This window comes from Agelaius tricolor, unplaced genomic scaffold, assembly GCF_023055355.1.
Source record: "Agelaius tricolor isolate 1412-34295 unplaced genomic scaffold, bAgeTri1.0.p SCAF_33, whole genome shotgun sequence".
Lineage (NCBI taxonomy): Eukaryota > Metazoa > Chordata > Aves > Passeriformes > Icteridae > Agelaius > Agelaius tricolor.
In genome coordinates, this window is record NW_027269293.1 from 1,211,693 (window position 1) to 1,221,937 (window position 10,245).

Sequence of the window (10,245 nt, forward strand, 5' to 3'; positions counted from 1 at the left end):
TGCCGGAGTACGGAGCTGTTAGAAAATGAACACATTAGGTGTGGGAAAAAGCTCTCTGAGGTCATCCAGTGCAACAATGATCGATACTCACTTTATCATCCAGACCATGGAGCTAAGTGTGTCCTTAAACACCTCCAGGGACGGTGAGTCTGCCGCCTCCCTGGGCAGAGCGTGCAACACCTTCTTGGAGAGGGTGGGCACGGAGAGAATTGAGGCTGATACAGGGTAAAAAAAGCACGGAGAAAAGAGCCTTCTCTCCCTCGGAGATGGGCCCCAAATTCAGCATTTATTGCCGTCGTGGGGCGGCTGTGAAACCATTCTCATCTTTCGTTGCGCTGTGCTTCCTGTTTCGGAAGAATAATTGGGTCCCGCAGAGTGATGTTTCTGAGGGAAGCCAGGAAGACTCATATCAGCGGGCGTTGGTGGTATAGTGGTTAGCATAGCTGCCTTCCAAGCAGTTGACCCGGGTTCGATTCCCGGCCAACGCAACTTCGTTTTTTTTTTTCTTCTCCATTATCTTTTTTTTTTCCCGTTTCTCATTGATCCGAACCGAATTGAGATGCACCGGCGCGCAGAGCGCCCGCCCGACTGCGCTTTGCCCACTTGAGCCCTGGCGGGAGGCGGGCGCTGGTCAGCGATGGGGCGAGTGCTGCCGGTTACTTCTCTTCCCAAGTCGAGAGGAGACGGCGGGGAAATAAATACATAATTCAGAATAAATAAATTAAGAAAAAACACAAAAGAAAAAACCAAACCAAAAACTTAAACCCCCTTAACCAAAACAACAAGGAAATGAACAGACACAAAAAACCACCCCAAGACGAAGGAAAAAAACAGGTGTTTCCGCCCGGGATCGAACCGGGGACCTTTCGCGTGTGAGGCGAACGTGATAACCGCTACACTACGGAAACCGGCCATGTGAGGCTCTGGCTAGCAATGGCTGATGTTCCCGCCATGGTGGCTGAGGGGACGCGGACCTCCTTCACGGCGACCTCAAAATAAACCCCCGCAAACCCCTGGAAGCGCCGCGCGGAACACCCAGTGATTATCATCAATGACTAATTGGAGCTCCCAGACACCCGCTGGTCTCATGAGAGGACTGAGGTGCGTGTCCCGGGCAGTGTTTCGGGGGTCCCCTCAGAGACGACACAGCCCCACAGGGAGGTTCCCGCTGAGGGGGCGCAGGGCGCTGCTGAGGAAATGTCGCTTTTCCCTAAGGCAGCTGCCACCAGATGTCGGTAGAATAGTGGCGACAGGGAGTGGAGCTCCCTGGAGAGCCGCCTGGGATGGACAGAACCCGCCTGGCCCAGGGGACAGGGGCTGGAAGAGGAACGGCCCCAAGGACAGACCTGTTGACAACCACAGACTGACAAGATGCCAGACCGGTTTGAATTGGAAGGACTTTAAATCTCATCATTCCACACCCTGCCATGAGCAGGGACACCTTCCACTGTCTGGGATGCTCCAAATCCCATCCAGCCTGGCCTTGGACACTTTCAGGGATCCAGGGGCAGCCCCAGCTGCTCTGGGAATTCCATCCCAGGGTCTCACCACCCTCAGTCAAAAGCTGACAATCCCAGATAGTTCTAAGTTTGTTCCTCTCACCCTACTGCAATGTTATCAACTTACTTAATGGCAATCTTTCTCTTTTTGGTAAAACCTTGGCCCTTGGAATCAGGTGGTAACATGAGAATTATGTTTTCTTGTTTTGTTTTCTTTGTTGAAGTGGTGGAATCAGGTGGTAACATGAGAATTATGTTTTCTTGTTTTGTTTTCTTTGTTGAAGTGTATTTTATGCTCTGCTGGTTGCAGAGAAAAGCTTAGAAGGGAGAAATGAATCATAAACTCAGATGAAAGCAAAAAGAACCTCACTTTTAATAACACTTGCTCTTAATAAAATCTCCTTTGATTTTACAATTTCATTTTACAATTTTGTAGCTTATCTTTTGATTTGGGGCCAAAAGGGGTAGAGAAGAGGTTGTCACTTGTCCTTTAACTTCAGGGCTTGCCAGTGCTTTATTCTGCTCTGATTTATGATAAGGATTATAATGTTACATCCAATTCCGTGACAAACCTGATGTCTTGAGACTTGTTTGCTTCGTGTTGTTGTTAAACATCCTGGAATGAAACCCTTTTTGCCTGCAGCTGGCAGAGCTGCAGAGAGGATTGGTTACAACCTTTGCTCTGAGCATCAGCTGAGCGTGCTGGGGCAGAGCTGATCAATAGCTGGGGGCAAGGTCCCCTCCCTCGAGCAGGGGGAAGTGGATCTGTGAGTGACCCAAGAGCATCCATGGGAAGATTCAAACCCTTTGGGTTTTGCTGTTTTCTGCAGCCCTCTTTCAGCCTGGCGATGGTGGAGAGAGGAGCCGCAGAGCAAACAGCACCAGCGAGGAAGCTCCTGGAAGGTCCCTGTGGGAGGCAGAGGCAGGAATTCCATGGAAGATTGTCGTGCTGTCGGTGTGAACTCCCAAACCCACCCGGATCCCGTGGTGGTGCCGGTTCTGGCAGCACCACACCGAGCTGTGGGCTCTGGATGCTCCTCGTGTGGGCAGCGCTGGCTTTGGGGCCCTCTTCCCGCTGCTTCCTGCTTGCTGGAGTGGCTCCCGGGGATGGTCTGGCTTTTCTGACAAAAATCCATTGTCAGGGACGGCTCAAACTTTGCCCACAGGACAAAGATCCTGCAGCATTCCCCCTTCCAGTCCGTGACCTATCCCACTTCCTCCGCTGCCAGCACTTCCCACCCGTGTGGAGCTGCACCCCTGAGCCTCACCCGCTCCCCAGAGCAGGAGGAAGGACTGTGGCAGGGAAAAAACACCCCGGGGGCTCATTTGGAGGTGAAGGCTGGATATTCTCTTCTATTATCACCAGCATCTGCCCTTTCTGAGCGAGGAGCCCTCCCCCAGCTCTCACCGGCGGCCGTGCTCGGCTTTGTTTCCCTGCCACGCTGCGCTGGCCGCACAGTCCCATTCTCCCCTTCTCCTCCCTCCACTCCCAAAGCCTGCGTGGCTGCTCCAAGAGGGAAGCTGGAAGCACCGTGGAGCAGGAGAGCCGACAATCAGGGCCGGGAGACGACGCTGCTGCCGTGCACAATACCCCCCCAATTAGCCATTCATTTCTTCTGCCTCTGAAACGGGGAGCACAGCCCTTGTGCTGGGAGATAAAACAAGAACGGCTTCAATAGCGCTGATTTAAATTAGGTCAGGCTGGCTTTTGTGCGGCAGGGACCACACAATAGCTGTCACACGACGGCGGAGGGGAGCAGCATAAAGGAAAAGAGGCCAAGCAAGCGGCACAGATGCTGGGAGTTGGTGGGTGCTGGGACCTCGGGGGTGTGTGCTGGGGATAGCGGAGGGGCAGACGCTCACCCAGCACGTGATGCTGAGGCATAAAAGGGGCGGCATGGCCAGCGGGGGACACGGGGGTCACACACTGCCTGGGCACAAACAAGCTCTGCCACACCACAGCCATGTGCCCCTGGGAAATTGGTCTTTGACCATCGCTGGTTATGAGACAAAGGGGTGACAAGTTTTGGATCTCTCAGGACAAGAAGGACATTGAAAGGCTGGAGTGTGTCCAGGGAAGGGAGCAGAGCTGGGGAAGGGTCTGGAGCACCAGGAGCAGCTGAGGGAGCTAAGAGGGCTCAGCCTGGAGAAAAGGAGGCTCAGGGGAACCTTCCTGATTGTTGGGATGTCCTGTGCAGGGCCTGGAGTTGGACTGATGATCCTTGGGGACCCTTCCAACTCAGGGTATTCCATGATTCCATGACCTGAGTTGCAATCCCCAGCGTTGCCCGATTTCTCTCCCCTCACAAGTTCCCCAAAAGTCCATGCCTGGCCTGAGCACCTGGTGTGCTGTGAAATCCTACACTGGCTTCTCTATGGATGGGTGTATTTGGGGAAATGCCAGCAGCTCCCTCAAAATGATCTCAGCTCAGGTTCTCAAAGCCATCCAAGTGTCTGCCTTCAGAGGGAGGTCCTGGGGAGAGATTTCCAGGAGGATGTGAGCACTGGAGCCTCGTCCCAGTTCTCTCCCCCAGTTTCATTAATATCCTCATTGCTGTTTTTACAGGGGCAATGCAGATGTTCATGTTTATCTGGCCATGGGAGGACACAAGAGCAGCGTGCTCAGAGCTACCAGCAAGAGCCTGATCTTTTCAGCAAGCTGTTGGCATGGTCTAAATTAATTTATCCAGGTAAATCCATATGCAAAGGAAGGGCAGGTAAGTGTATAAATAAGAGTCCACCCCTTCAAGTCTCCCAGGAATAAATAAATGGTCTTTTGTGCCCCAGATTGGACTTTTACAGGTCCCACTTTGCTACATTGGGCCAAAAAACAGTGGGGGAAATTGTGGGTGTGGAAAAGTGGAAAGACATAATCAGCCATTTAATTCAGTCCTTTTGGAAGGACAGCTTTATATTCTTTTTCAGTTGCAAGAAAAAGCTGTAAACAAAAAACAATACTTAAGAAAAATGTTGATTGTATTACAAAGTCATAATTTGCATGCTAAAATTGCAAGTGTTATAATTTCTACTACTGATAGTAAAGAAGTAGGTGAGCCAAAGCACTGAGTGTGCCAGCCAGTGCCAAAAGGAGGAAACTAGGTTAAGCTGAAGTATCAGTTGTTCCTATTCCCCTTCATTTGTTTGTTCACACATGAATAATTTTTTTCTTAAATACAAGACAGCTTAGAGCTACCCTGGGCCATCAGCTCCAATGGCCTACATAATTCCCAGGCTGATTGAAACACTCTGCTTCCCATGGGCACACACAGGCAGCGGAATATTCCGTGGCCACCAGCTGATACTGGAAAGACAGGCACTAAAAATAAGTTGTCCTTTTTAACAGTAAATGTAATTAAGCACTGAAATAGTGCCTGTGTAGGGAGGTGGCCCTGAAGGCACGGAGCCAAAACGAGACATGTTGTTAAAAGGTATGTTCCCTTCAGCAGATGGTCAGAGCTCTGGTGCATGAAGCACCCAGTGAAATTATCCACCCAGCTCCTGTAGGAAGCCCGTCTGGAGCAGCCATAATAGCCCTAATTTCTCTCAACATACAAATATATGGTTGCTAGTTTTCACTGCTTTACAGCCATACTATTTGGTGTATTTTTAGCTGTTTAGTTGTGAGAACACAACAAAAACAGCAACAGCCCACTTTGGTTTGTGTTATGATTTACATTCTAAAGCCCACACTGAGGGGACACTGGAGGTGCCCAGGTACCAAAAGCAGTTTAACTGTGATAGCACAAAAATGTGCTGTCTGTCAGGGGAAGGTTAGGTGGAATATTAGGAAAAGGTTCTTCCCCCAGAGGGTGGTGGGCACTGACCAGGCTCCCCAGGGAATGGTGACAGCCCCAAGGCTGCCAGAGTTCAGGGAGCATTTGCACAACACTCTCTGTCCCTGCACGTGGGGTGACCCAGAAGCAGAAGAGGCAGGAATCCAGCTCTTGTTTACAGCTGAGGAATGTGATCATTGTGGGTTCCAAACAAGAAGACATAAAAGCTATAGCTGATCACGTTATTAGTGCAGGCATCCATATATACAAATAAATCAGAATGATACAATTATGTGGATATAGGTAGAGATTGTTATTCTCCAGCAAATGGCATCATCTGGGATGCTCCTGAGTTGTGACTGTGTAAATCCCAGTATTCCTGAGATGGCCTCTATAACCTGAAATACTCATTGGAGTCCTCTCCAACAACCCAAAATCCACTGCAGAAAATAATATGTTCTGCAGATGATTGGTTCATTCTCTGAATATTTATTTGCTGGTTTAGGCTGGGGTATTTTTCTATTCTTATTACTACTATTATTTGTTTTGTTTATTTCTTCTCCATTTATCAGCTCCAGCTGAGACAAGGGAGGGCGGGAGGAGGGTTTTGTTCCTCTGGAGATAACAGGAGGCTGTGCCTGTGCAGCCATGGTGACAAGATCCAGGGCGCTTTCTGGCTTCCAAGCAATTTGCTCCCCACCCCTGGCTCCCAAGTAAAAGTGGGGCAGAGATAGAAAGGAGCTTTTGTTTCTCAAGTGCTTCAGCTGTTACTTCTAATTAAGCGAAGAGCTCCAGCGCCTTCCCGCTCCCCAGCCGAAGGAGGATGGAGTTGGGGCAGAAGGAGAGCCAAGGGGCTGTGGCAGCTCTCCTCCTTCCAGCTGCAGCCTGCCTGGGTGACCTGTGCCATCCCAGGGCCTCAGATTCCCTGGCTGCAGGGGGGGAAGAAATGAGAGAGCCCGAGCCCAGCACGAGGCCAGATGGAAAGGACCACCCTGCTGTTCAAGGTGTTATTATCGGTTTAGTGCAATATGTTCCCAGCTTCCCAGACATGCTGACTATCAGCAAATTGCTCTTTCCTTCTCCAGCTTTCCCTGGATGCCATCCCCTTCTCTCTGAGATGCCAGCCCTTGCCTTTAGGTCTAACAGCATTTCTCCAACCTCCCCAGTGTGCCTCTTTTTAACCCCTGTTGGTGTCACTGGGATGTGCTGCAGGAGCCAGGTGAAATGTCAGCAGCCAGGGACTGGGCAGGTGGCCTTGGCACAGCCAGGTGGGGTCTGTGGCACAAGGAGAGTGGCAGAGGGCAGAGCTGTGACAGCTGTGAAGCACACAGCCCCTGCCCAGCTCTGCAGCAGGGAACACAGACTGTTCCACAGCACTGCACGAACATGGGAAGGACTGCCAAGAGGAAAAGAGGGTGGAGATGTGGAGAGAGAGAAAAAATAAATGAATGTAGGGAAAAGGAACACTCAGGAATCCGACGGCCCCCAGACTCAGGGTCCAAGCCCTGGCCCAGCTCTGGAAGTTGCCCACCAAGGACTGAAGGAGCCCTCCAGGTCATGGCTGCTCCCCTGTGCCTCTGCGCCCACGGAACTCTGTTGGATCTCTTCAGCCCAACAGAGATCTCACAGGGAGAAGTTTAGGGCTTCACTCACAAACAGATGGTCTCCCTCTTGGGCCCCATCTGCCAGGCAACGCTGGAGCAGTTGGTCTCTGCAGTGCTGAGCAGAATCTTGTTTACTTTCCCCTCCCATCCCTAAGGTGATCGCAGGGCAACCCAAGCCTTCTGTTTCAGCCCAGATTTCCAGGAACTGCCAGGGCCTCCAAGGTGTGGGAGTGTTACCCAAGAGCAAGAGAGGGCATGTGGCACTGGCCAGCCCTGATCTCTGTCACTGTTCAGTGATGGAGAGATGGAGCAGCACCTGGCACCTGCCCCTTTCCTTCCCCCCAGGACACAAAGAGTCTCCATCCACCAGGGATGCAGGGAACTGTCTCCTGACAGCATTAAGCACACACAAAAATAGGTGAGACCAGCTCTCCTTGAGCAGCACCAGCCAAGATTATTGCTGCATGCCCGACAGAAGTACTTTACTTCTTCTTCTCTGGGTTCTGCTGCTGCAACTCTGTGTCAAGGACTGGAGGAGACCATCCATCCATGCACCAGCCCGTGTTTTCCAGAGACCTCAGCCCCAGCAGCCAGAGCAGCGAGGTCCTGCTCTCTCAGTTGCCAGGTTAGGCAGCCAGTGCTCTAATGGTGCTCGCTGAGCAGAGGGCACGGAGCACGGCTTCATCCCTCCCCCGAGGGTTCCCATCCAGCCGGGACTCTGCCGCTGGCAGCTCTGCGCTAATCAGCCCCGAGGCAGGAAGTGGAAACTTTCTGCTTGCAGCCACTTAGTTTCATTAGAAGCATCACCAGAGAAAACAGGGCCTCAGGTGAGGCAGGGAGAGGCAGGAGGTGGGGAGAGGGGTTTGCAGCTTGTTTGTCGTGGCACTTGGCATGGCAGCTTCAGCTGGAAAGGGTCAGAGACAGCCTGGAGCTGGGGCCTGTCACCCACACGGGTCAGAGCTCTGGAGGTCATGTAGCTGGGCACTGATTGTTGCAGGGTATATTATTCCCATCACTGCAAAGAATTTTTCCCCATGTCTAACCTAGATCTTCCTTGTTCAACACAAACATGGTACTGTGCAGAGGTGGAATATTAGGGGCTGGAGTTGCTGCCTAATCATGTATTGATTTCAGTGGAGCTGAGCTGAGTCTGCCCGGCCCTGCTCCATCCCCCTCGTGCCCCAGGAGAATGTTTTGTGTGAGACTAAATGCCTCTGTAAGTGCCTCTCAGCTCCCTGCTCATTGAGAGCTGTTCTGCACAGACACATTGGAGCAGGGAGGGTGCAGGATCCTGGAATCACATTTCCTTTTGGCAAGAGGGATTTTATCTACCTCAGTCTTCCTGGGCAGCGTGCATGGTGGGGCTGTCAGTTCCCCTGAGCAGGACTAAGAGCCCAGCCAGGCAGGAATTCTGGCACCACCAGCAGCCCTCTATCCCTTGCCTCCCATTTCACTCATGTCCTCACACAAGAGCAGAAATAAACTCAACTGCTCACCTCTAAGTCTGATTTCCCTGCTTACATTTTTCACTGAGCCAGCTCAAATAAAGCAACACTTTCAGGAATTGGACTTGATGATCCATGTGGGGCCCTTCCAACTCAGGATATTCCACATTCTGTGCACCCTGATGGCTCTGGGAGAGATCTGTGACAGGGACAGAGCTGGCAGGATAAATAAGACAGGAAAAAGTAACCAGAAGAACAGAACTCAGATTCCTGAAGTCTCATTCATGAAAAAGTATTGCCCCTTGTTCCTGCTTTGTGCCTCATTTGTGAAAACAGATGTTCTGTTACTCCCACATGGATGAGCAGTTGTTTTCATGTGAGCTCCCACATGGACGAGCAGTTGTTTTCATGTGAGCTCCTGTCCATCTTCCAGTTAAGGGTTCATTTGTTGGCCTTGGAGATTTCAGCAGCAGCAATCCTGTTTGGAGACACCCACGCAGCCCTGCAGGAGCTCTGCCCTGGGATGGAGAGGAGCTGGGTCAGGGAATGCAGCAGCCAGGAGATGGAGCAGCTTGGCTCCTCAGCACAGAGCAGGAGCAGGCTTGGGAGAGAAAGGCCAGGCCCTTACAGGGCTCTTGTCCCTGATGGAACAGATGTGGCAGCTGCTTTGTGCCACAGCCTCCGCGCGTTTGCGGAGCGGCCAAAGGACTCCCCGGGCTGTGCCTCGGGCTGGCACATGGGGCCTTTCATTTTCCTCAAGGGCTCTCGAGGAAGAGCTCATTGTACCTGCTCGGAATTAATTCTGCCAGTCCCCAGCCTGCTCATGGACTCCCCATGCTGGAGTTCAAGACATGCCTTTCATTTTTTTTTTCTTCTCTCTGGGACAATTGATATCCTGGGATGGAGCTGCATCCTGGTGCACACCACACACACCTGACTTGAAGCCTCCGGGAATTGGATTTTCCAAGTCTCCCCACAGCAGCTGCTGGCTGACAGCTTTGTCCTGTTCCCTGGCTGCACAGCCCTCATTCCTCCAAGGCCAAGGATCCCCCTTTGTGCTCCATCAGCTGGAAGTGCTGTTCTGTTTGGGGCTACCTCAGAACTGCTGGCACAACAAAGCTGTTTTGGTTCTGGCTGAGCACTCGGCATCTGAGCTCTCATGTGGTTGGAGCCCATTTTTTTGCAAGAATGAAAACAGTGGATTAATGAGCTGCTTGTGGCTAATGTGCAGGGTTTCTCAGAACTGGTGCTATTAGAGCCCAGCGTCATGTAGGAGGTAAATGGCAGCACACGGTGAATAAAGCAGTGATATAATAGGTTTAAGTAGTCCATTTCCCTTTGGAGTGTTACTGATAACAGGCCCAAATGCATACAAGACCATTCCCTTAATGAATAAGACTGCTCTCTAGCAGAGCACACGCTGCAGCGCCTCACAAGGGGTTTATTTTCCATAATTTTCATCCAAAACAAGGCTTGGGTGTTTGAGTTGGAGTGGGGTGCAGGGAGGACTATAAACATGGTCTGACTGCTCCACAGGAGACATGTCCTTATCCCAATGTGCTGGCCGTGGATGCAACCAGAGGAAGATAGCCAGGACAGGTCACAAGGCTGTGTAAAGAATAAGGCTTCTCCCAACTGCAGTTTTGTAGCTTCCAGCAATCTGTGGGGTCTGCTTGGATGTTGCATCCAAACTATTAGGTTTAATCATCACTGATAGACCAAACCTCCATAATCTTGTCTAAAACCTTTTGAACCTATTTATATTTTCAGGCTACAAGATATCCTGTGGCAAACAAGTCCAAGATTTAATTATGTGCTGTGTGAAAAACCAATTCTTTTTGTTTGTTTTAAACTGGCCTGGTAATTTCACTGGGGCACTGACTCCCTGTGTTGTGAGAAACAGCGTCTAAAATACCTGAGGGAA

At 51.1% G+C, this 10,245-nt stretch overlaps 2 non-coding genes across 2 annotated transcripts; one reads left to right on the forward strand and one right to left on the reverse strand.

Moving 5' to 3' along the window:
• Positions 1-416: 416 nt before the first annotated feature.
• Positions 417-488, forward strand: TRNAG-UCC (transfer RNA glycine (anticodon UCC)). Its single transcript has one exon. It is a non-coding gene; the product is annotated as a tRNA-Gly (tRNA).
• A 347-nt stretch (positions 489-835) lies between these two features.
• Positions 836-908, reverse strand: TRNAV-CAC (transfer RNA valine (anticodon CAC)). The gene has a single exon. It is a non-coding gene; the product is annotated as a tRNA-Val (tRNA).
• Positions 909-10,245: the final 9,337 nt, after the last annotated feature.